The 26,071-nt window shown below is 44.3% G+C and overlaps 1 long non-coding RNA gene across 4 annotated transcripts in view; it reads right to left on the bottom strand.

Moving 5' to 3' along the window:
* The window catches only part of LOC138848641 (uncharacterized), a 94,372-nt gene that overhangs the window by 4,956 nt on the left and 63,345 nt on the right, over nt 1–26,071 (bottom strand). For 2 of the 4 annotated variants that reach the window (XR_016230440.1, XR_016230441.1), the window contains exons 2-3: nt 6,566–6,696; nt 1,916–2,011 (exon numbers count right to left, since the gene is read on the bottom strand). This is a non-coding gene — a long non-coding RNA (uncharacterized LOC138848641). The remainder of the gene's footprint in view (nt 1–1,915; nt 2,012–6,565; nt 6,697–26,071) is intronic. The other 2 variants (XR_016230443.1, XR_016230442.1) reach the window with 1 other exon arrangement.

Genomic DNA, 26,071 nt, shown 5'->3' with positions numbered 1-26,071 from the left:
GGGAGAGGAGGGGAGAGGTGAGAGGAGGGGAGAGGGGAGAAGGGAGAGGAGGGGACAGGTGAGAGGAGGGGAGAGGTGAGAGGAGGGGAGAAGGGAGAGGAGGGAGAGGAGGGGAGAGGGGAGAGGAGGGGAGAAGGGAGAGTAGGGGGAGGGGAAAGGGGAGAGGGGAGAGGAGGGGAGAAGGGAGAGGGGAGAGGGGAGGGGAGAAGGGAGAGGAGGGGGAGGGGAGAGGAGAGGAGGGGGAGGGAAGAGGAGGGGGAGGGAAGAGGAGGGGGAGGGGAGAGGGGAGAGGGGAGAGGGAGAGGTCTTCCATGCACTGGTTTACTCCCCAATGACTGCAACAGCTGGGGTTGGCCTAAGATAAAACTAGGAGCCAGGAGTAGCTTCCGGGTCTCCCATGTGGGTGCAGGAGCCCCAGGACTTGGGCCATCCTCCACTGCTATCCCAGGCACATTAGCAGGGGGCTGAATTGGAAGTGGAGCAGCCAGGTCTCAAACAGGCACCCATACTGGATGCTGGCACTGAAGGCGGAGGCTTAACCTTCTATGCCACAGTGCTGGCCCATTGAATATCTTTAAATTAATTATGTAGTCTAAAGATCTTAGGCAGTTGATGTTGACCAGCTGTACTGTTTGCTTTATGAGCAGGTGGAACTATTTGAATTTATTGGTTCTCAAACCACTGCCAGATAATTATGAAACAGGAGTTAACCAGCTTAGCTTCTCAGCCCATGTCTCTGTGAAATGATTATGAAGCCAAAAGTTGTCACTTCCCCGTCAGTGCTTTGCTGAGCCCCAGTGACCCCAGTGGTGCTCCCAGGCCACCAAGGCCACCTCTCCCACTCTCCAAATATTCCAATGAGGTGCCCCACTCTGCCCCATTCTGCCCAGTCTTCAAAGATTTGCACCCCTCCCCCACCCCCAGCTCCACAGGTTCCAACTAATCTCACTGAAACTTGTTCCAACTAACCTCAGGGAAACTTGCACTTAGGTACTGTATTGCTTATTGGGACGAAGGAGAATATAGGATTGGCCTCACCACGTTTCTCTATTCCTCTCTCCTCCTTGCCTTCTGGGTGGTGAGAGCTCTAATTGGGTTGAACTTGGTGTAATTCTGGAGCCACATTCATAAGCAAAACATAAAGATCCCACACAGCATCGACGACCCAAGAATAAGTGGAAGCTGCTGTAGATATTCTCTCTTTTTCTAGTTGCTAGAACAAGGGGCTGACCATTTTAAGATGCACAATCTAGTTAGAACCAATGGATGAAGGAGCCAATTCTTACTTCTGGATGCTGACTTCAAGCTCAGGTAGAAGTACTGAGACGCAGTGTGAAATTCCCATTTTCACATGAACATTATATGTAATGCTAACATATAATATTGTATATAAAGTCTTTTTAAAGAAGAATGCAAGATTATCCAGTCTATTCAACTTATGATTTTTTTTTTCTAATTTCAAGTCAAAGGTGTTTTACTTCTCATGGAAAAGTATTGAACAAATCATGACGACTAACTTTACTCATACAACCAGGCTTTACAGATAAGCATCTCCCTGTGCTGCTCTTCACTGGGTTCTACAACAACTCTTCAAGGCAGCTGGGACCCGGATTCCACTGCCCATGTGGCACCTGTGCTGCTGGCCACAACCACACTGCTAGTAAGTGGCCCTCTGAGCCATGGGTCTGGACGAGAGCCCATCTTTCAACCACAGGGGAATTACTATTAATTTGTAAAGTAGGATTTGCAGTAATTTTGGACTTGCATCATAGACACACAAAGCTATCCAAATGATGCAAACCCACCTTCTGATGTGGGTGGAAATGGGTTCAGGTCTCCAACAGAGCTTAGAAACCAGGCCCACAGTGCTCCTGCTCTGAAGGCACCTCTTCCCTGGCTCCTTCAGTTTTCTTACCTGTGGCTGACAGTTTCAGGGTGTAAAAGATGCTTCAGGTCAAGGCTGGGTTGGAATCTTTGCATCTTTGCCAAAGAAGCAATAAGCGCAAATAACCTTGAAAAAGAAAAACACAGCTGACATCCCTTATGCAAGCTGAGCACATTCCAAGACCCAACTGAAACACAGATAGTACTGAACCCTATGTAGACTAGGTTTTTTCCTACACAAACACATGGTGCATCTTAATTTATAAATTAGGGACAATAAATGACAATACCTAATAAAACATAGAGAAATAATAACAATATGCTGTAATAAAGCTGCCAGCATCACTACTCTTGGAGTCATTATTAAGTAAATTACAGGTTATTTGAACATAAGTCCTATGATATTGCAGTAATAAATTTGATATTTATCAAGGTGGCTACTAGATGACTAAGGGGCAGGTAGCATATACACGGTGACTATATTGCCTGACAGGATGATTCACACCCCCAGGTAGAGCAAAACAGCAAGGCAGGAGAATTCATCATGCTGCCCAGAGCAGTGTGCAATTTCAACTTTGGAATTCTTTCTTTCTGGGGTTTTCCATTGCATATTTTCATGCCTTGATTGACAGCAGGTAACTGAAACCACAGAAAGTGAAACTGGCTAAGCAGGGACTGCCATATGTTGCACTCCCTTGTCAGTGATGTTGTGGCAGGAGCACAGGCCCTGGGTCAGATGGAGCTGGCTGGCATCCTGGTTCTGCAGCCGGGACTAGAACCGGTGTCCATATGGGATGTTGGCATTTCAGGCCAGGGCATTAACCCGCTGCACCACAGCGCTGGCCCCTGTCAGTTTATTTTTAACCCAATCAGCTGTACACTCATTGAACAAACAATCACTAGGTACTTCTCATATATACCAGGCATTGTGCCGAGTGCTGAGTGCTGGTATATAGTACCAAACACTTAAAAAGGGCTCTCTGTGCTCTTTGGATCCAACTATGGAGTAGCTTTATTAATTCACTTTCCTGTCTCCAAAAATTAGTAGTGAACATTGTAAATCCACCACTTTGGTGAAGAAAAGTTCTCTTTTTTTCCTGGCCACTTTGAAATGAGGAAATCCATCTCATATGAGCCCACCTATTCCTCTGGTCCTAGTTCCACCCCTCTGGGCCCACAGAAAGGAAGTTGAATCTCTCTGCACAGGCCATCCCTTCCAAAACCGTGCAGACAGCACCCGCTGCTCCCTGAAGCTTTGCCCCTGAAAACCAAGTCCCCAACCCTTCTGCTGCGCCACACATGGCATGGTCTCCACTCCACCCTTGTCACAGAGAACGCTGGACAAAGAGGCGGGGTGGGCACCTGCTTTGGAAGCCAGGCATGGAGATAATGCTCTGACATTTCCAGCAACCACATGACAGGGAATGGGCATAGCCAGACACTGAGGATACCTGACGAGTATCAGATGCAGAATTTGGGATGAACGAATCAGTCGGATATTAACCGCATGGAGGTGGAATAAAAATAGGAGCATTTGGACAGGAAAACTTCCCAACCATGAACCAGGACTGGGCCAAACCCCAAGCACTGGGCAAAGAGCCTGAAATGCTCATCAAATCCCACACCGAAGCGTTTGGGGATGCTCTGCGCTGTCTTAGTTGTGCTTGTGTTCGCCACACTAACTTGGCAAGACACTCATTCGCTGAATTTCTTGCAGAGCAAGTGAGGTTTCTGATTTGACACCGTAAGAGCCTCTCCTCCCCTCCTGTTTCCCTTTCTTCTCTTTTCTCTGACTTGTCCAATGTTCTTCCCAGAGTCTCCTCCGTGAAAACTGTTATTAAACGTGATGCAGATACTCAGGCATTGATGGCTATCAAGTCTGAAGTTTCTCTTGAAGAGAAAGAAAAGTGGTCCTCTCTCCTCTTAAATCAAGTAGCTGGCCCTGGTACTGCAAACGGATTAAACACTTCCAGATTAGATTCCAGCCAAGTACAGCCTATCTTGTACTGGGAGAATGGGCTGCAGTGTTAGAGAGGCCTGGGCTGGCCGTCAGAGAAGAGAACGTTCAGGTACAAGGTCCCTGTGTGCAGAGAAGCCACAGGCTTCAGCATCCCAGCGAGGCCTGCCGAGGAGAGCTGGCCGATCCACCTGGGGTGTGTGGACTTTTTGGAGACTAACATGGGGAGGCTGGCCCAGGGCTAAGGCAGAACTTGCTGTCCAGCCTCCTAAGGCAGTATGTAAGAAAAAGAGTCAGCATCCAGTTTGGCCATGCCATTCTCTCTGGACACTTGGTGAGGTGTTCTAGTGGCAGAATACTAACCTTCCACGTGAGACAGTCGCTCTGAGCCGAGGAAAGTTCTGGCACTGAGGGGCACATTGGGACATACAGAGTGGTCTTCTCAGTCAGAGTGGACAGCCCCAGGTGGGCCAGAACCCTTTATACGTAACTGCTCACTGACAAATAATTCAGATCTGAGTAAATTTAGAAAGACATTGTTGCCCTAGGGGCCAGCACTGTGGCCTAGAGGGTAAAGCTACCACCTGCAAAGCTGGCATCCCATCTGGGCACTGGTCTGAGTCCCAGCTGCTCCACTTTCAATCCAGCTCCCTGCAAGTGGCCTGGGGAAACCCATAGCGAGCTCCTGGCTCCTGGCTTCTGGCTTTGGCCAGGCCCAGCCTTGGCCATTGTAACCATGTGGGGGGTGGGGGTGGAGAGTGAGCCAGTGGATGAAATACCTCACTCTATGTCTACAACTCTGAAAACTGATTTTTTTCCCCTTACGTATACTTTTTGAGCTAGAGAGACAGACAGGACTACCATCCACCAGTTCACTCCCCAGATGTCCACAACAGCTGATGGGCTGAAGCCAGGAGCCAGGTCTCATATGGATAGCACGAACCCAATTACTTGAGCCACAATTTCTGTATCTTACCATCTACACTGGCAGGAACCTGAAGTCAGGAGCCAGAGCTGGGATCAAATTCAGGCACTCAGATGTGGGAAGAAGTGTCTTAACCAGTGTCTTAACCTCTAGGCCTAACACGTGCCTTGTAAGAGTCTCCTACAAGCTCCGCGAGAGCTTTGCTCCCTGCAACCCAGCTCTAGACAGCAGCAGAACTGCTTTCTCAGATGGGTCGGATCCCATCACTTGTCACCCTCCCATTTCCCTCTCGTGGCTTTCCACGGAACTGAGCACTGCACCATAGCCCTGAGGCCCTGCATAACGGGGCCCTGGCCACCTCAGCAACTCTTCTACTACTGCTCTTTCCTCTTCTTTACTGGCTCAGAACCACTGATTTCCTCCCCGAAAAGCTCTTGGGTTCAGTTCGGCCCCATCTCTTCCTTTAGATCTTCACTTAGTTGTCTGAAAGGCTTTTCCCCCCCACCACACCTGGAGGAAGTTACCCCACAGGTAACCGCTACCCTGCCTTCCCACCTGCTGGGCATTTTCACAACCTACATTTATTGTTTGTGAACTGTGAACTCCACGAAGGCAAGACCCATGTCCCTTTATTTTTTATCCCCAGGGTCTAATCTCCTGCCTGGAACATAGTTAAAGCTCAGTAACTATAAGTGGAATAAGTGAATGTGTTAATGAATTTTATTTGTATATGATATAATACAATGTATAAAACTTTGTAACTTGATAGAAATATAACATGAAAATTTCTTTCATAACACTTATTTGAAGCTACTCTTATAATTACATATATATATATACACACTTCTTTAAACTCATTTAGTTTTTTTTTTTTTTTTTTTTTTGACAGGTAGAGTTAGACAGTGAGAGAGAGAGAGAGAGAGACAGAGAGAAAGGTCTTCCTTTTCTGTTGGTTCACTCTCCAAATGGCCGCTACAGCTGGTGCGCTGCGCCGATCCGAAGCCAGGAGCCAGGTGCCTCTTCCTGGTCTCCCATGTGGGTGCAGGGCCCAAGCACTTGGGCCATCCTCCACTGCCTTCCTGGGCCACAGCAGAGAGCTGGACTGGAAGAGGAGCAACCGGGACAGGATCTGGCGCCCCAACCGGGACTAGAACCTGGGGTGCCGGCGCCGCAGGTGGAGGATTAGCCAAGTGAGCCACGGCGCCGGCCTAAATTCATTTAGTTTTACTCTTTTTTTTTTTTTTTTTAAATTGAGGCTTGCTTAAGAAAACATGATTCGAGTCATAAGTGCATATTAAAACTGGGGTTGAAATTTAACTTTGTTTTTTGACATCAAAATACTTCCCTGACGTGCTTGGAATATAATTATTTTTATTATTCTTATGCACACTAATTTCCTTTAAAAATATTTGCATTTTGCCTCTAAATGGGAAGAGCAGAGAAGTGTTTCAGGCTAGGCTTTGTGCATACATGTCAGCAAAAGACACGTGGGTACTGTGAGCAGACTCACTCCTGGCTAACAGCACCCTCTGGGGAATCAGACGTCCTGACTCAGCTCCAGCCTGGGACAGTCATTTGCTGTCTGCGTGACACTGAGCAAATTATGCTCCTTTTTATGCCTTGGTTTTCTGAGTTGCACGAGCAGGGGACAGTAGGAACATCCATTAGAGTTGCTGGGGATCAGTGAGGGCATGCATTAGAAACGTGGGTCAAGGGGCCCCTTCCCTTAACAGCGTTGTCTGAGTTCGTCAGGGCTATCCTTACAAAGAGCCTTAAAAATCTGAGATGAAGTTGCCTACCCGGTTGGGTTCTTCTGAGGCTTCTCTCCCTGGTTTATGGATGTTGTCTTCCGCTTGCATCCTCTCATGGCCTTCCCTCTATGTCCATCTGGGTCCAAATGTCCTCTTTTCTTTTTTAAAGATTTATTTATCTGAAATACAGAGTTACAGAGAGAGAGGGAGAGATGGAGACAGAGAAGTCTTCTATCTGCTGATTCACCCCCCAAATGGCCGCAACGGCTGGGGCTGGGCCAGGCTGAAGCCCGGAGCCAGGATCTTGTGTATGTAGATCTCCTTCATGGGTGGTAGGGTCACAAGAACTTGCTCCATCTTCTGCTGCTTTCCTGTGTACATCAGTAGGAACTTGGATTGCAAGTGGAGCAGTTGGTCCTCGAACTGGTAGCCATATGGGATGCCAGCATCACAGGCGGTGGCTTTACCCACTACACCACAACGGCAGCCCCAAATTTCCTCTTCCTATGAGGATTTGAGTCATTGAATGAGGACCCCCTCTGATGACCTCCCTTTAACTTAATTACCTCTTTAAAGACCCTGTCTCCAAATAGGATCACTCTCAAAGGTACTGAGGGTTAGAAGCTGAATATACTCTTCATTTTCAACATAGTATGTATAGTTTCCTTTTTCAACATTGGCTTCTTCATGAGAAGTCTGAAGAGATGAACACAATTACATCTGGTAAATAGCACCAAGAGGCAAATATGAAAAATGAATATTACTTTTATGCTCTTACTGAACGTGGTTTCAATGCGAGCGTGCCTTGTGTTTCCTGTCCTTAGCAAATCATTCATCCTGGTGTACTTACGTGCTGTGAGACTGAGGATAAACACAAGGTGAACTGCCCATGAGGAAGTGGGTGGGTACTGAGCAGTGCATGGACAGAAGACCACATCCCAAGGATTTTCCCTGGTGCCCCACTCCCCCAGTCTCCCGCCACCCTCCCCAGGGATTCTCAGCATCTCTGTGGACACTCCTAGCCATTCTAGTAAGAAGGTGAGTCCTGTCAAAGTTATCTTTGCTGATTGTTTACAAGTAAAAGTGGAAGCAATTCTCGAGGTCTGCCTGGAATGATGTAGGCCCACTGAATCGTCAACACCAACCTGTTCTAATCCACCAGCGAAAAATGCTGATTTAGGCTAAAACAACTCTCAAGCAGCGGAATTCTTTTTATTTTTATTTTTTTTTGACAGGCAGAGTGGACAGTGAGAGAGAGAGAGAGACAGAGAGAAAGGTCTTCCTTTTGCCGTTGGTTCACCCTCCAATGGCCGCCGCGCTGTGGCCAGTGCACCGCGCTGATCCGATGGCAGGAGCCAGGTACTTCTCCTGGACTCCCATGGGGTGCAGGGCCCAAGCACTTGGGCCATCCTCCACTGCACTCCCTGGCCACAGCAGAGAGCTGGCCTGGAAGAGGGGCAACCGGGACAGAATCCGGCACCCTGACCGGGACTAGAACCCAGTGTGCCGGCGCCACAAGGCGGAGGATTAGTCTAGTGAGCTGCGGCGCCGGCCGCAGAATTCTTTATTGCATGCACTTGGAAGTTGACTGGGACCAGTGTGCATTGGAATTCCTGGATTTTCCTGCCATTTATTGGCTGTTTGATGGTCAGCACATCATTGACCCTTTCAGAGTGTCAGTTTCCCAGGCTGTAAACTGAAGAAAGAAAATGTATATTTCTTACCTAACTCACAGAACTCTTAGGAGGAGGAGTGGCTATCATAAAGCACTTAGAAAATAAAATCAGTCAACAGATCTTTAAAATAGTCAATGCAAATCGATATCAATAGTTAACACATGGTCCTTTTCCACCAAGTACCATTCAAAGAATTTTATATGCATTAGCTCTTTTAATCCTCATAATGATCCTATGAAGTAGGTTCTATTATTAGCATCCCAGTTCACAGATGGAGAAATTTGTGTAGGGAGAATGTAGGCAGTTTGCCCAGGTCACAGAGCTAATAACTAACAGAGGTAGGATTCTGACTCAGGCATTCCAGGACACTCTACTACCCACACTGGGTGCTTTCTCATGTAAACAGAGATACTTTCAAGAATGAAAAGGGAGAGACCAATGGTTATGCTGGCATAACAAACAAACCAGGAGCTGAACCCAGCAAATAGGCTAACCCCAATGCTTATGGGCCTGGCTTGAGGGTTTCCTGTAGATGGCTGGATATTGGTGGGGAGGGCAGTAGCCCCACAGAAATGGGCCAGCAACTGATCCTCTGGCCTCCCCTCTTCTTCCAAGTCCTACCTGGAGTCCTGCAGGTACTGAATTGAACAAGGCCATTTATCAAGCATCCCCAAAATAACTGCCTGTGGATTTTGATTTCCTTTTGTAGGAACAACACACACACACGAAGCAGAACCTACACAATGATCTTGGTGGCCTCAGGCACTTCCACACACAGCATGCCCAAGGGATAGGACATGGAGATAGGACCCCAGTTCTCAAGGATGGACAGCCAGCATTTGTACCTCTCCACTTTGGTACAAAGGAGGTCTCTCATGTGAGTCAGCAAGGACAAAGGGAGAATGGGACATGAGAGGTAGATAAAGAATGTGTCCACACCCCCTCCTAATTGACCCCTCCTCTCCCAGTGCCTTCCATTGCTTCTCATAGTTCATTTTATAGGTGCTTTAAGAACTCATATGGGGCCGTCGCCGTGGCTCAATAGGCTAATCCTCTGCCTTGTGGTGCCAGCACACCGGGTTCTAGTCCCAGTCAGGGTGCCGGATTCTGTCCCGGTTGCCCCTCTTCCAGGCCAGCTCTCTGCTATGGCCAGGGAATGCAGTGGAGGATGGCCCAGGTGCTTGGGCCCTGCACCAGCATGGGAGACCAGGAGAAGCACCTGGCTCCTGGCTTTGGATCAGCGTGATGCGCCGGTCGCAGTGCGCCGGCTGTGGCGGCCATTGGAGGGTGAACCAACGGCAAAGGAAGACTTTTCTCTCTGTCCCTCTCTCTCTCACTGTCCACTCTGCCTGTCAAAAAAGAAAAAAAAAAAAAGAACTCATATGGAGGTGGCATTGTGGTGTAGTGGGTAAATGCTGGAATCTAATCTGGGCTCTGCTTTGAGTTCCAGCTGCTCCACTTCTGATCCAGCTCCCTGATAATGTACCTGGGAAAGCAATGGAGGATGGCCCAAGTGCTTGGGCCCTTGCACCCATGTGGGAGACCTAGCTCCTGACTCCTGGCTTTGTTCTCTTCTAGCCCCAGCCGTTGTGGCCATTTGGGGGGAGTGAACCAGCAGTTTGAAGATCTCTCCTTCTGTTTCACTCTGTAACTATACCTTTCAAATAAGTAGAATAGATTTTTTTTTTAAAGAACTCATATGAAAAGACTTCAAAAAATCCATGGGATATGGACTTAAAAGACATGCTCAAGCTGACTTGCCCCAAATGGTAGAGTTAGAACATGCCAGGGGATTCCAATTCAATCCCATCTCACTAGTCAAAGTGATCAATTTCAGTTCATAATTGATCATACTGATAAGTCTAAGAATCAAAGGGATCGCATAAACAAGACTAGTGTCTGCTAATACTAGCTGATAGAATAAAAAAGGGAGAGAATGCTCCAACATGGGAAGTGGGATACACAGCAGACTCATAGAATGGCAGATGTCCTAAATAGCACTCTGGCCCCAGAATCAGCCCTTAAGACATTTGGATCTGGCTGAAGAGCCCATGAGAGTATTTTAGGCATGGAAAGCCAAGACACTCTGGCAAAAAACAAACAAACCTAAATGAAAGATCTCTGCGAGTGAAATCCCAGTAGAAAGAATGGGCCATCAAAGAAGGAGGTACCTTTCTCTGAAGGGAGGAGAGAACTTCCACTTTGACTATGACCTTGTCTAAATAAGATCAAAGTTGGCGCACTCGAAAAGCTTCCATAGCCTTGGCAACTCATGACTAGAGCGTAGAGAGATTACTGATGCCATAAACAAGAGTGTCAAATTGTTAAGTCAACAACAGGAGTCACTGTGCACTTACTCCTCATGTGGGATCCCTGTCCTTAATGTGTTGTCCAATGTGAATTAATGCTATAACTAGTACTCAAACAGTATTTTACACTTTATGTTCTGTGTGGGTGCAAACTTTTGAAATCTTTACTTAATATATACTAAATTGATCTTCTTGTATATAAGATAATTGAAAATGAATTTTGATGTGAATGGAATGGGAGAGGGAGCGAGAGTTGGGAGGGTTACAGGTGGGAAGGAAGTTATGGAGGGGAAGCCATTGTAATCCATAAAATATACTTTGGAAATTTATATTTGCTAAATAAAAGTTTATAAAAAAGGCAACTTTATTTTGTTACAAAAATTTTTGAAATCCATGCATAGTGTTTTATGATATCTCCATGACCATGTTGAAAACTCTTCACGTTTTAGTACAGAATGCTGTACGTTAGTTCAGCAACCACTTTACAGTTAGAGCACATGGACTCAGAGTCAGTCCTTACCATTGACATGACCTTAAGCAAATAACTTAATCTATGTTTTTCCATCTGCATAGTGAATCTGACAAATTACCTAATGATGGGTTGCTGGGAGGATTAATGGGGTTATCCATACAGAGTCCTTAGAACAGCCCTCCTCTTCCTGCTCCTCCTTGTTCTCCTGCCAATGAGACAGAGATTGTGTTTGATTTATAGGCTTGCTTCTCTAGTGCCAGCACAGAGCATGGCACAGGGCCGATTCTCTATAGTGTTTATTGAATCAATGAAAGGAAGCACAAATGAGCAAAGAAATTCACAAACAGGAGATTGGTTCTGTACCCAAGAGGATATTTGACCGATTTGCAGTGAGGAAAGTTGGAAAAACATTCAATAACACAGTCCTCCAATAAAATCTAGGTAATCATTTCTCTAGCAACAGAAAATGCCCTGTAGGCCAACTGCAAGGTCCCCCGCAGGTCTAGGGACTCTCGGTGGGCTTTGCCAAAAGAGTTGTGTGCCCAGAGTCAGCAAAGTCCCATTTCCGACCCGCACCAATGGCGTCCTTTGAAAGCCTCCACAGCCCTCTTAGGAAAGAAGCAAGTGAATTTTTTTTTCATTCATGTTAAACACAAAGATGACTAGAAATGGCATAAAGCAATGCAAATGCTCCCAAATGCTCAAGTGAGTAGTTCTATCTACAATCTGCAATCCATCTGAGAATTTATGACACAGAAACGATCTAATTTGCAGTAGAAAGGAACAAAAAGACACAGCAAGCTGCTTAAGGATATGACCTCTAGAGATGCTGAAGATCGCAGAGAGGAGAAAATATGGCAGCAACGGAACTCAGCTGTGGGCATGGTTCTCACAGGCGGCGAGTTATCACCGGCACTCACACCAGCGAGAACTGCTCGTTTGCCTGCCCTGCGACTCTGTGCATTCCTGACAGCAGGGAGCGTGCTCTGGTCTTCTCCATCCGCTTTCCAAGCTTCAGTGTCCATGAGAGTCCTTTGAGGACCTTGTGCTGCAGCTCAGTCACCGGCACGTAGCAGGTGTTCAAGATCAGTTGAGAAAATGAATGAACCGTTAATTATCAAACAGAAAGACACATGAGGCCAACAGAGAACCTTCATTTTCCTGGCCGTTGGAGATAAAGTTCTGGGAATTGTGAATGGGCAAATAGGCATAAGCCAGGACACCTTCTAGATGGAGAGGCACTGCTCCAGGCATGGTCCTCATATTTGCTGGTACATTTAGACTCGCCCTGGAGCTTTGACCATTGTGGCGAGGAGCCCCAACAAGAGATTCTGACGTGATTGCTCCAAGGTCCCTGTCTCTGTGGGAGCTAACACGATCTCACGAAGCTCAGGGTAATTCTGCGTGCTGCAGTCCTCATGAGCAGCTGCTCACCTGGGGACACTAGACGCCCGGGTAAAGTACAGAATGGGAAATTCTACACAGCTCCAATCCCTCACCTGTTTAAAAGCCTAAACTCATTCAGTTATTCATTCAACAAACGCTTATTGAGTACCTATTCTGTGCAAAGTACTATCCTCAATACTTGAGACACTGCAGTGAACAAAGCTGACAAAGGTTCATGTTGTGCAGGCTGGGCATCCGCAGTCCACTTTGGAGCGGCTGGGTTTGAAGTCCTTCTCCAGCTTCTGTTGCCAGCTGTCTGGGAAGATATCTGTGGTGGCTCAAGTCAGTGGGTCCCTGCCACCCATGTGGGAAACCCGGATGGAGTTCCTGGCTCCCGACTTCAACCTGGCACTGGCTTTGTGTACATTTGAGAAGTGAATAGTCGACAGGAGTTAAAATTAGGGGAAACAAAGAATTCACTATATGAAAAGAAATTCATGCTTGTACTCTACTTTCTAACGACTGTTGAATCAAATATGCAGATTCCACGTTGGCTTTTAAAGTCTTAGGCACTCCTGCTTCTCCACCTTCAGTGTGTACGTGGGTCCCCTGAGGGTCTTGTGGGAATGAAGTCAGGTCTGGGGTGGGGATAGAGATTTTGAAATCCTAACACATTCCCATGTTCTCAGACTTAAGGGTGAGTTACTGCATCAGTTTTCTTTTATACACACACACAATAGCAAGTGTTGCGAATCTGCTGGTTCTGTGATGGCACCTGACCCCGTCTAACACCCTCTTTCCTTATTCCTACTGAGCATCTCAGAGGTTCTCCAAAACGCCACTGGCTCTCTCAGCTGGGGTTTGCTCAGGTTGTCCTTCTGGTCCAAAGAGACTGCTTCTTCCATCACTGCCAATAGCATCCTACTACAAATTCAGGACATACCTCAAATGCTTCCCTGCGTTAAGACTTCCAGCTCTCCCCCACAAAATGCCTTCTCTCTCCCTTCTCAGAAATACAGACTGTGACTAACAAGTCAACATCGCTGAAGCCATTTATTGCTGCATTTGCCAATGACAGGCAGGTGAATCCAGCGAGGTCAAGGGCAATAGTTGAAGTCACCGAAGTTAGCACCAACAAATGATGTACATGTTCAGGTTATGTGAATTTGATTCTCCCACATCTTCCTAACAGACTGTACACTACTTTGAGGGCAGTCCCTACCATTCACACATCTTACTTGTTCTTGATAGCCATTCAAAATGAAGCTCTGAAAAAGGTGATAGCAGTCCTATTGTCAGGACAGCATTATTCACAACAAAAATGATGGAGAAACAACCTGACTCCCAACGGAAGAATATGTGGCAAATACTTATACCGGCATATAAATCAGCCTTAAAAAACAGGAGGGAAATCTGCCATATGGGACAACACTGATAAACCCTGAGGACTTTGCCTGATTCCACATTTATAAGATATCTAAAATAGTCAGGCTCATAGAATCAGAGTTGAATGGTGGTTAGCAGAAGTTGTGGGTGGGAGAAATAGGATGTTACCAATTAGCAAGTTTTAATCAGGCAAGATGAAAAAGCTCTATGCAATGTGGTACCGATGTTTGCTACACTTAACAATTTGTTAAAATCTTATGTTAAATGTTGCTAAGGCATAAAAGAAAATAAAAGAATCCAAATGTTTAAGAAACTCTAAAAAAGCATAAATACAGATATAAATATTATGGTAGTAAATAAACAAGCTAACTCAACTGAAGTCACACTGCGTGATAAAGAAATAAGGAAGAAGGTAATAAAACAGAATGTTCTTGGAAAGATATCTTGGTTGGACCCAGCAGAAAAGATAGAGAAGGAGAACGAATCCTGAAATACTGGGCTTCACACAGTGATGCAAAGGAATGCTATTCTTCCATTTTAAAGGCTATCATGAATATTTAGTGACATGGAAGGATACCCATAATATATTAAACTAAAAAGAGTATGCCACAGGCTGTCCCAGAGAGTCTGAATGTACTTTTGCCAACCTACAGAGAGACATAAATGAATGAATGAAGGTCTGTAAAGAAACCACAGGATTTGGAGGATTATAAGTAGGTTTTCACAAATATTTTTTGCTTTCTAATTTTTCTCCAAAAACATAGATTACCTTTTTAATAAAATTTTAATAATAACAGCTATATTGAGATATGGTTCATATACCGTTTTCATCTTTTTAAACAATGTAGTATTTGTTTATATATTCACATAATTGTGGAAACATTGCGGCTAAATGAGTTCAGGACATTTTTATCCCTCCAGAAAGAAATCTGCACATTCACTCCTCATTTCTCCTTTGTCTAGCACCTGACAACTGTGGATCTGTTGTCTCTATGGATTTGCCTATTCCAGACACCTGATATAAGTGGAATCATGTGGCCTTGTGGCCTTGTGACTGACTTCTTCCAATTAGCATAATGTTTTCAAGGTTCATATATGTTGTAGCACGTATCAGTACTTTATCTCTTGTTTCCAAATGACATTCTTTTCTCTGGCCAAATACAGCAGGTTCAGGTAGGAAACATTTTGTTTATTGATTAGCTGATGGACATTGCATTTTTTTTCACTTTTTTACTGTTAATGGTAAAAATATTATGTTGTTCATGTCCAAGCTTTTCTGTTGGACATATGCTTGCAATTCTTTTGGAACTAGACTTAGGAGTAGAATGGCTAAGTCATGTAGTAACTATGTTTAACCTACTGGGGAACTGCATAGCTGTTTTCTAAACTAGACACAGCATTTTGCGTTCTCTCTAATGATATATGAATGATTCAGTTTCTCCACATCCTTGTCAATATTTGTTATAGTCTTTTTTTTTTGATTACAGGCATTTTGGTTTGGGTTGGAATGGTTTTTATTTGCATTTTCTTGAGGAATAATGATGTTTGGCATTTTTCATGTATTTATTGAGCATTTGTATATCATCTTTTGAGGAATCTTTTGTCCATTTTAAAAATAGGGTTATTGGTCTTTATAGTATTGAATTGTAATAGTAATTTTACATACTCTGTATGTAAGTCCCTTGTAAGACACATGATTTGCAAGTATTTCTCCCATTCTGTGGTTGCATTTTTAATTTTCTTGGTAATATTTTTTGCAACACAAAGTTTTCATTTTAAAGTAATTTATTACTTTTTCCTTTGCTGCTTATATTCTTGATGCCTAATCAACCATTTCCTAGTCCAAGATAAAAGTTTACATCTTATTTTCTTGTAAGATTTTTAGCTCCTACATTTGGGTTTATATTTCATTAAGTTTTATATGTGGTGTCAGATAGGGGTCCAACTTCAGATTTTTGTATCTGGTTACTGTCCCAGCACCATTTGTTGAAAAGACTGTTCTCTCTCCATTGAACTGACTCGGCACCTTTGTTGTGACAGTTGGCTTTGAGTGTCAACTTGGCTAGGTTGCAGTGCCCAGTCATTTGGTCAAGTATTAGCCTAGATGTTGCTGTGAAGGTATTTGGCATTTATGATTAACATCTGCACTAAACTGACTTTAAGTAAAAGAGATTACCCTTGGTAGTGTGGGTGACTTTCATCCAATCAATTGATAGCATTGAGAGAAAAAAAATGTGGAGGTTTATAGAAGCAGAAGAAATTCTATTCAATATGGCAATGCTGAAATCTTGACTGCATTTTGCCTGTGGGCCTGCTGGCCTCGTTTTCAGACTCAAGATTGCAACACCAACTATTCTCTGGCTATGTGCTTTTTATTCCTTTTCCTGGACTAATTGCTGGGACCAGAACTTTCTGTATGAAGTTGAATAGAAATGCCAAGAGTGGCTCTCCTTGTTTTGTTCTTGATATTAGAGAAAAGGCTTTCAACCTTTCACCATTACAGAGAATGTAGCTGTGGACTCTGTTGTAGATTTCCTTTACCAGGCTTAGAACTGTCTGTTCTAGTCCTAATTTGTTGAGTGCATTGACCATGAAGGTATGTTCAGTTTTGTCAAAGGCTCTTTCTGCATCTACTGAGATCTCCTTATTTTATTGATTTAGTGTATAACATGGATTAATTTTTTCCCTGTTAAACTATCCTTAAATCCTTGGGATAAATCCTTCTTGGTGATAGTGTTTTCTTTTTTTAAATTTATTTATTTGAAAGGCAGAGTTAGAGAGAGAGAGAGAGAGAGAGAGAGAGAGAGATCTTCCATCTGCTGGTTCACTCCCCAGATGGACCCTAGGACCAGGCTGGGCCAACTGAAGCCAGGAGCCAGGGGCCCCCTCCAGTCTCCCACATTGATTCAGGGACCCAAGCACTTGGGCCATACTCCACTGCCTTCCTAAGTGTACCAGGAGGAAGCTGGATCAGAAGTGGAGTAACCAGGACTCAAACTAGAGCTGGCACTTCAGGAGGTGGCTTTACCTGCTATGCTACAGCACTGGTCCCATGGTATATAATCTTTATTGCTGGACACACACACACACACTCCCCCCTCATTGTTTTAGGCTCCAACATTGTTATGTAATGGGTACAGCTGCTGCCTGCAGTGCTGGCATCCTGTATGGGCACCAGTTTGTGTCCCAGTTACTTCACTTCTGATCCAGCTCCCTGCTAATGGCCTGGGCAAAGCAGCGGGAGATGGCTCAAGTGTTTGGGCCCCTGCCACCTATGTAGGAGATCTGAAAGAAGCTCCTGACTTTGGCACGGCCCAGTTCTGGCTATTGTGGTCATCTGGGGAGTGAACCAGTAGATGGAAGATATCTCTCTGTCTCACCTCTCTGAATCTCTTTCAAATAAATAACTAAATATTTTTTTAGAGCCAGTGCTGGGGCATAGTGGGTAAAGCCACTGCCTTCAGTGCCAGCATCCCCTATGGACGCCAGTTTGAGTTCTGGCTGTTCCACTTTCAATTCAGCTCTCCACTATGGCCTGGGAAACACTGGAAGATGGCCCAAAACCTTGGGCCCCTGCACCTGTGTGGGAGACCCAGAGTAAACTCCTGGCTCCTGGTTTTGAATTGGTGCAACTCCGGATGTTGTAGACTTCTGAGAAGTGAACCAGCAGATGGAAGACCTCTCTCTCTCTCTCTGCCTCTGCCTCTCTGTAACTCTGCCTTTCAAATAAACAAATAAATCTTTAAAACCATTTTTTTTAAAAAAAAGCACTGTTTTAGACATATTCAGTACTAAAACAAAATAAAGCAGCTAACCAAATAAAAAAAGAGAAAAAAAATGCCTCAGACAATTTTGTTAAGTTGAAGATGCTTTCATAACTTTGAGAAATTTATTATTTCTGGAACGTTGATCAATTCAGGACATTTGAATTGACCAAAAACACAAAAATGGCTAGGGCATTCTGATGAATCAAATTTCATCAGACAAGCAGAATTCAATACAGTTTCTAGAATGTCTTTGAATTCCTGCTATGTTTTCAAAATCACCTCTGTTTTCCTCCTTGTTATCTGTACTTTCATTGGTTGCCTCCAGATCTGGGGGGTTGGGGAGGTGAGTGGGGTGGGGGCTGGGGACAGCCGGTGATGGCATGGGGGTGGTGGGCAGGACATTCTCTCTGGAATACCCTCTCACAAATCCAGCACTTTAGGAAGACAGGCCAGCAAGTAAAGACAAGAGCAATGCAAGCATTGTGGGTGTCTGGTTAGCTTAGGTTCTAATCATGGGCTTGTGGACTAAGGGGTCAGCCATCTCTTAATTCTCTCAACCCCTTGGCCTTAAATCAAACTCCTGCAGCCCAGGAATAGATGTTCATGGTCACTTTGGACTAACAGTTGCTAAGTAGTTTTCACAATCATCTTAGGTGCGCATTTGTATCCTTGGGATGCTTTGTAGCTCCTTTTATTGTGAGTAGAATAGCTCAATGGACAGAGAAATGCAGGGTCTTTTAAAACCTTGGTCAAGCCAAAAGAACTTCCAGGTGCGTTGAAAACCCACTGACTTTGTAGTAAGTGCGTATCCGAGGAGACAGGTCCTCAACACTTCCACCTTTCCCCAATGTCTCCGTCAGTATCATTACAGGTCTCCCTGCCAAGAAGTCTCCCCACCTCTGCCTCGCCTTTTCCTCTTGCTCCAGCCTCAGAAGAGATGGAGAACAGCTGCTATATTTTATGGCCTCACAGTTAATTTAATTTATATCTGCTGTAAACAGGATTGCTTAAATCTTAATAGAACATTTCAGTTTGGCATGTGGAAAGGGCTCTCCGTCTTACCACAGTCATTCCCAATAGATGTGTTTTATTGCTTTAATTTATGTTTTTGTTTCTGTTGTTGCTTTTTTTAAAAAAATAGTGTGATTTTATTTTTATGACCATATTTTTCCCTAGGAATTCTCTGGGCATGTGGCATTCCAAAGCCTCACTAATTTACTGGCGCATTCCACAGACAGATGATATCGATAAGACAAGGGAAAGGAAGTTTAAAGAATGCTGCACGGTCTCAGCTTGGCAAAGACTCAGGCGTGGTGACTGCAGCTCCTCAGAGCGAATAGAAAAAGGCCCTGCAGCCCACTCTGTGTGTCTAGTGTCGCTGCTGATACTTTGCACAAGTAGAAATACATACGGGAAACCTAGCATGAAAGGAAGCTCCTCTTTCTCTTTAGGAGCATTTCGGCTCTGGTCAACGGATGGCCAAGTCTTTTGCAAGGACTGACGAGTAGCTTTTGCCCACTGGTGGCTCCGACCTGTGGCCCGGCAGGCAAGCCTGAAGAATCTGGAAAGAGGACTAGGATTCCTCCAGAGGAAGTTGTGTAATGTGGAAGTCATGAGGCTAAACTTTCTCCTTCTCACATGTGGATGGGAGGAGGTAGCAGCACATTGCCGTAGGCTGAGCCAGCTGCCTCTGCGCTGGGCTGCACTTTCTTACACTCTCAATGGATGGAAATCAGTTTGCTTCTCTGGGTAGTGATGTTTCCATCACTCTGCCCTGTGGGCTCAGAGACAATCCTTGAGTGATACAGACAGCTGCTAAGCTGTCCAAGACTGCCTTCAGGGGTTTGCAAAGAAGGGCAGAAGGACTCAGGCTGGAGCAGCTATTTCAGTTTCCTTTGTTAATTCACCTTCTTTCATTTCTGCAAGTGGCATCAATTACAGGTCCTGCAGCAGAATCACCTGTTTTTTCAAAGTGTCAGTGAGAAGGATTTTAAGGCTCTCTCTGAGAGATTTCTCTTTTCCATTAGCAAATGCCTTGGAAACATGAATTCTTCTGACAGATTGCTTTTCACAAAGGAACTCTAGAAAAATTGGCCTATATCCTTGCCGTTGCTATTCAATATATAGTCAGAGCCATTAATCAAGAAAAAGGAATCAAAGGGATACAAATTGGGAATGAGGAAGTCAAACTATCCCTATTTGCAGATGACATGATTCTATATATAGGGGATCCAAAAGACTACACCAAGAGACTATTGGAACTCATAGAAGAGTTTGGTAAAGCATCAGGATACAAAATCAATACACAAGAAAGAACAGCCTTTATATACACAGACATTGCCATGGCTGAAAAAGAACCTCTAAGATCAATCCCATTCACAATAGCTACAAAAAACAAAATCAAATACCTTTGACCAAACTTAACCAGGGATGTCAAAGATCTCTACGATGAGAATTACAAAACATTAAAGAAAGAAATAGGACAGACAAAAAAAATGGAAAAATCTTCCATGTTCATGGATTGGAAGAATCAACATCATCAAAATGTCCATTCTTCCAAAAGCAATCTACAGATTCAATGCAATACCAATCAAAATACCAAAGACATTCTTCTCAGATCTAGAAAACATGATGCTGAAACTCATATGGAGGCACAGGAGACCTCGAAGAGCTAAAATGATATTATACAACAAAAACAAACCCAGAGGCATCATAATACCAGATTTCAAGACATACTACAGGGCAGTTATAATCAAAACAGCCTGGTACTGGTGAAAAAACAGATACAGACCAATGGAACAGATTAGAAACACCCAAAATCAATGCAAGCATCTACAACCAGCTTACATTTGATCAAGGAACTAAAACAAATCCCTGGAGCAAGAACAGTCTCTTGAACAAATGGTGCTGGGAAAACTGGATTTCCACATGCAGAAGTATGAAGCAGGACCTGTACCTTACACGAAAATCCATTCAAAATTGATTAAAGATCTAAATCTACAACCTGATACCATCAAATTACCAAAGAACATTGGGGAACCCCTGCAAGACCTTGGCACAGGCAAAAAGTTCTTGGAAAAGATCCCAGAGGCACAGGCAATCAAAGCCAAAATTAACAGAATGGATTACATAAAATTGAGAAGCTTCTGTACTGCAAAAGAAACACTCAGCAAAGTGAAGAGTCAGCCAACAGAATGGGAGAAATTATTTGCAAACAATGCAACTGATAAAGGATTAATAACCAGAACATGTAAAGAGATCACGAAATTCCATAACAAAACAAACAACCCCGTTAAGAAATGGGCCAAGGAGTTAAACATTTTTGAAAAGAGGAAACCCAAATGATCAACTGACACATGCAAAAATGCTCAGGATCATTAGCCATCAGGGAAATGCAACTCAAAACCACAATGAGGTTTCACCTCACCCCGATTAGAATGGCTTTCACACAGAAATCAACAAATAAATGCTAGTGAGGATGTGGAGAAAAAGGTACCCTAATCCACTGTTGGTGTCAATGTAACCTGGTAAAACCACTATGGAAATCAGTTTGGAGGTACCTCAGAAGTCTGAATATAGACCTACCATACAAGCCAGTCATCCCACTCCTGGGAATTTACCCAAGAAAATGGAATCAGTAAACAAAAGAGTTATCTGCAGCTCAACTGAGTTTATTGAAGCTCAATTCACAATAGCTAAGACATGGAATCAACCTAAATACCCATCAACTGAATAGTGAATAAAGAAATTTTGGGATATGTACTCTATGAAATACTACACAGCAGTAAAAAAAAATTAAATCCAGTCATTTGCAACAAAATGGATGAATCTGGAAAACATCATACTTAGTGAAATAAGCCAGTCCCAAAGGGACAAATACCATATGTTCTCGTTGATCTCTGACAACTAATAGAGCACCTAAAAGGAAATATGTATAAGTGAAACTGACACTTTGAGAATCAATGACTTGAACAGCCCTTGTCTTGACTGTCAAGGAACAGTTTTGTATTTCTTAATGGAGAATGGGCCTGAGAATGGGAGTAGGAGGAGGAGGTGGGGTAGGAATGGGGGTGGGAGTGGGAGGGTGGGTATGATGTGAAGATCACTATATTCCTAAAGTTGTATTTATGAAATTTGTACTGATTAAATAGTTTTAGGAAAAACTACATAAAAATAAAAAAACTGGTCTATGTCAATAGATTTGCACTGTTTTCAATAACCACCTGATGTGTGCAGCACTCCACAGCCTGCATTCTAATCTGGGCTCGGTACTCTTACCTGTGTCTCTTCAAGCAAATTTCTTAAGCATTATAGACCTCAGAGAGCCAATATCTTTCTAAATGCACATGAATCTCTTAGAACAGCGTCTGGTGGACAGCGAGTGCCTCAGCCTGGATATAATGAAAATACTGATGATGATGGAGGGGATGAAGATGCAGGGAGGGAGGCCAGAGCAGGTGGCACATCCAGTCTGTGCAGGCAGTGACAGGGCTGACACTTCACATGCAGCAGCCCCAGGAGTGTGCCCGGTTCTTTCTCAGGGAGAGCCTATAACCTGATTCCCTTTCCTTTCATTTCTCTCACCTTTTCCTTCCAGTAGCAAAGCAACAATGTTCTCCTTCACCTATCCCCATGTCCACTTCTGACATCACAAAAACTCAACTGCCCCAACAAAAACATTTTGTTGAATAAGCAGTGGCATCTCTGAGCATGGTTCTAGAGTCAGTTTTAGGAAAAGGCTACTCTTTGCATCCTTATACATAAACTGTAGATAATCATAACAACATTGTTGGGTTATTGGTGGAATTAAATGAGATGGACAGGCTTTAGCAGTCTTACTGGCATAAAGTAGCAAATAGAAGCAATATGTGTGATTACTGGAGAGGTGGTCTTTATTATCAACTAACCATTTGTTTGAGGCCAGGCAACTTTGGAGCAAACAGAGAAGCTAAGGAGATAAAGGACTAGGAAAGTTCTTGCTACAAAGGGGAAAAGCACATATTGAAGTTACATTAGGAGGCCAAACAAAGCAAAAGTAAGCCGCTGGAGATTTGAAGGCAGGGAAAAAGTAATGGGGAAGAAAAGTAATGGCCTCAAAATTATGTAGCAAAAATGTGGATAAACTTTACGGAGTTACCAATCTCTCCTACACTGTGTAGTCCAGACTTGCAGAATGCAACCGAAAGAGCACAAGATGTGTTCAGGTTCAAGATCATGGTCTGTAGAAGTTCTCCAAAGGAACCAAAAATAGAGGAACGAGTATTGGTTGTCAATTAAGTCAAGATATGACTGCAATCTCAAACCACGGAGTATGTGGTCAGCCTGCCAAACACTGTGAAATCTGGGCCAAAAATGAGGAAGAACACCAAGAACTAAACATATCCTCAGACCTTGGGCAAGATGGACACTTCCCCAAGGCAAGGGGGCCCACCCTGAATTGCCCATCAACAAGTCACCATGCAAGATCTGAGAGATAGAGGGCTGTGGAGCAACAGGACTCTGCCCATGGAGACCCAGGTTGACCCCAGAGCACACAGCAGGTAGTGAAGAGGAGGAGCCGGGGAGACACAGTTTTCATCCTCCATTTATTCCCTCCTCTGCAGAGGCGAGTGGAGTGAAGCCAGATGAAGAATGTTGAGGGAGGCCGGTGCCGCGGCTCACTAGGCTAATCCTCCGCCTTGCGGCGCCGGCACACCGGGTTCTAGTCCCGGTCGGGGCGCCGGATTCTGTCCCGGTTGCCCCTCTTCCAGTCCAGCTCTCTGCTGTGGCCTGGGAGTGCAGTGGAGGATGGCCCAAGTCCCTGGGTCCTGCACCCCATGGGAGTGCATCTGGTTCCTGCCATCGGATCAGCGCGGTGCGCCGGCCACAGCACGCCAGCCGCAGCGGCCATTGGAGGGTGAACCAACAGCAAAGGAAGACCTTTCTCTTTGTCTCTCTCTCACTGTCCACTCTGCCTGTCAAAAAAAAAAAAAAAAAGAATGTTGAGGGAAACAGCAGTTTCCAAATTACCAGCCTCTTCAAGGCCATGGATGGAGTGGTGATATATGGCCCCTGGTTAAGGACAATAACACATTTGGTTATAGAGAGGTAACAGAGAGGTGAAGGGAGACAACACATTCTGTTTGACTTTATGAACCTTCCCTCCTCCTCCTGTGTCCACTGACTATTTTTTCAACAGGTATATAAAGTGAATAAAATAACCATAAGGAACCACCCCCACAGATCTACTTTGCAAAGAGAGGGAAGTTAAGACACAATGGTGTCTTAGTCTGTCTACTGTTGCTGATAATACAATACCACGGACTAGGAACGTTAAAGGGTTTATTTTGGCTCATTGCTGGTTGAAGGTCAAGTATGCTGCATCTGTTGATGGCCTTCTTACTGGCAGAAACCAAAGGCAGTGTAGAGAATCAACAGTGAGTGGCAGGGAGTGTCTGTGTCCTGCGATTACCATCCCCCCCTTTCTTACAAAGCCACCACAATTCAATCCTGTAGGCTCCTCCCTGATGACCTTGTCTAGCCCTAATCACCTCTCGAGGCCCCACCTCGAACACCATTACTGCATTAAGTTTCCACCCTCTGAAGACCTCACCATGGGGATGAAACTCCAACATGAGTTTCAGAGGAGACAAACCATAGTCAAATCATAGCAAAAGGAATGTGAAGTGAGGGAAGTAAAGAACCATAAGGAGACTTATCCAAGAACACAGAGGCAAGAAAAAAAGTCCAGGCAAGGAGGTCTCCATAATCTAAAAAAAAAAAAAAAAAAATAGGTGGGGCTGGTGCTGTGGTGTAGTGGGCTAAGCTATCACTTGCAGCACCAGAATCCCAGCTGCTCCGCTTCCAATCCAGCTCCCTGCTAATACACCTGGGAAAATTTCCTCCCATGTGGGAGACCTGGGAGAAGCTACTGACTCCTGGCTTCAGCCTGGCCTAGCCCTGGATGTTGTGGCCATTTGGCAAATGAACCAGCAGATGGAAGCTCATTCTCTCTCTCTCTCTCTCTCTCTCTGCCTTTCAAATAAATAAAATAAATCTTTAAAAAAAGATAGGATCTAAGTGTAAGTGAAAAATGTTATCAAGAAGAAAGCTATACCAAAAGCGACTAAAATTAGAATAAGCCTGACTTTAAAAGGGTAGGACTTTCATTCATTCACTCAACAAGTATTTGGTGAACGCCCCTCAAGTGCCAGGTTCACTTCTAGATGCTGATGAGTTAGCAGTTCCTAAGATGGCAACATCTGTCCTTAGGGAGGTTACCACCGTCTAAGCTGGAGATGGTAGAGAAAACAAGACATAGATTAAACTTGCTAAGTATTCCTATAAAAAAAGTAAAGGAGGACTACATAATGGAGTGTGAAAAGTCATTGCTAGTGACCAAAAGAATTCTCTCTCATGTGACTTACTGTCTGGAGAGACAGTCTAGGTTTACACATCTGGTCCCTGACTGCAGATGACTTCACTTACGGTTTTTTGACTACGTGATGGTGTGAGAGTAATAGGCATTCAGTAGAAACTGTTGCTCAAACTTTGACTTTTTATCTTTTCCTGCACTAGTGATACACGGGGAGATTCTCTCTCATGGTCCTGGAGAGTGGCAGTGAATATAGCTCCCAAAGATCACAAAGGTTAACACTGGGCATCCTACAGTGTGCTGTGCTGTTGAGCTATGACATTGGATAGGTTAAGTGGATTCAACACATTTGCAACTTACACTATTTCACCTTGCAATGGGTTTACTGGGATGTAACCTCATCATAAGGAGCAGCTGTTTAATAATAATTAAAAAAATGGTTATAAGGAAGAAAGACTTGAGTCACAGGTAAAGAATGTCCCACAAACACCTAATTGGCATTTTCAAAAAAAACAAAGGAAAAGGAAACACAAAATATGTTAAAAAATTTAATAGGAAAAACAATCCCCAAATAATCTTCAGACTGAAAGAATAATGCTTTAATGAAAACTTGAGTATTTGAATGATCAACATCAATATTTAAGAATTAGGGGTTAGGGGCTTGCATTGTGGCATTGTAGGTAAGGAATAATAGGGGTACAGGGCCAGCGCTGTGGCATACAGGGTAAAGCCACCTGTAGTCTTGCCGGCACTGGTTGAGTCCTGGTTGCTCCACTTCCCATCCAGTTCTCTGGCATGGGAAAGCAGAAGATAGCCCAAATCCTTGGGCTCCTGCACCCATGTGGGAGACCCGGAAGAAGCCCCTGGCTCCTGCCTTTGGATTGGCCCAGCTCTGGCTGTTGTGGTCAATTGGGGAGTGAACTAGTGGATGGAAGACCTCTCTGTCTCTCTCTGCTGCCTCACCTCTGTAACTCTTTCAAATAAATTTAAAAAAAACAAGACTGATAAGGTTACTGATAAATCTAGGTTGGTTTGTTGTTGTTGTTGTTGTTAAAGATTTCTTTATTTATTTGAGAGGCAGGCAGAGTTATAGAGACAGGGAGACACACACAGACACACACAGATCTTCCATCTGCTGGTTCACTCTCCAAATGACCACAACTGGAGCTGGGCTGATCCAGGATCTTCTTCCAGGTCTCTCATA

The sequence above is a fragment of the Oryctolagus cuniculus genome, chromosome 2, assembly GCF_051225735.1.
Source record: "Oryctolagus cuniculus isolate XC-2025 breed Fujian yellow rabbit chromosome 2, ASM5122573v1, whole genome shotgun sequence".
In the NCBI taxonomy this organism is placed as follows: domain Eukaryota; kingdom Metazoa; phylum Chordata; class Mammalia; order Lagomorpha; family Leporidae; genus Oryctolagus; species Oryctolagus cuniculus.
Note: the sequence above shows the minus strand (reverse complement) of the source record. Positions and strands in the feature narration are given on the sequence as shown.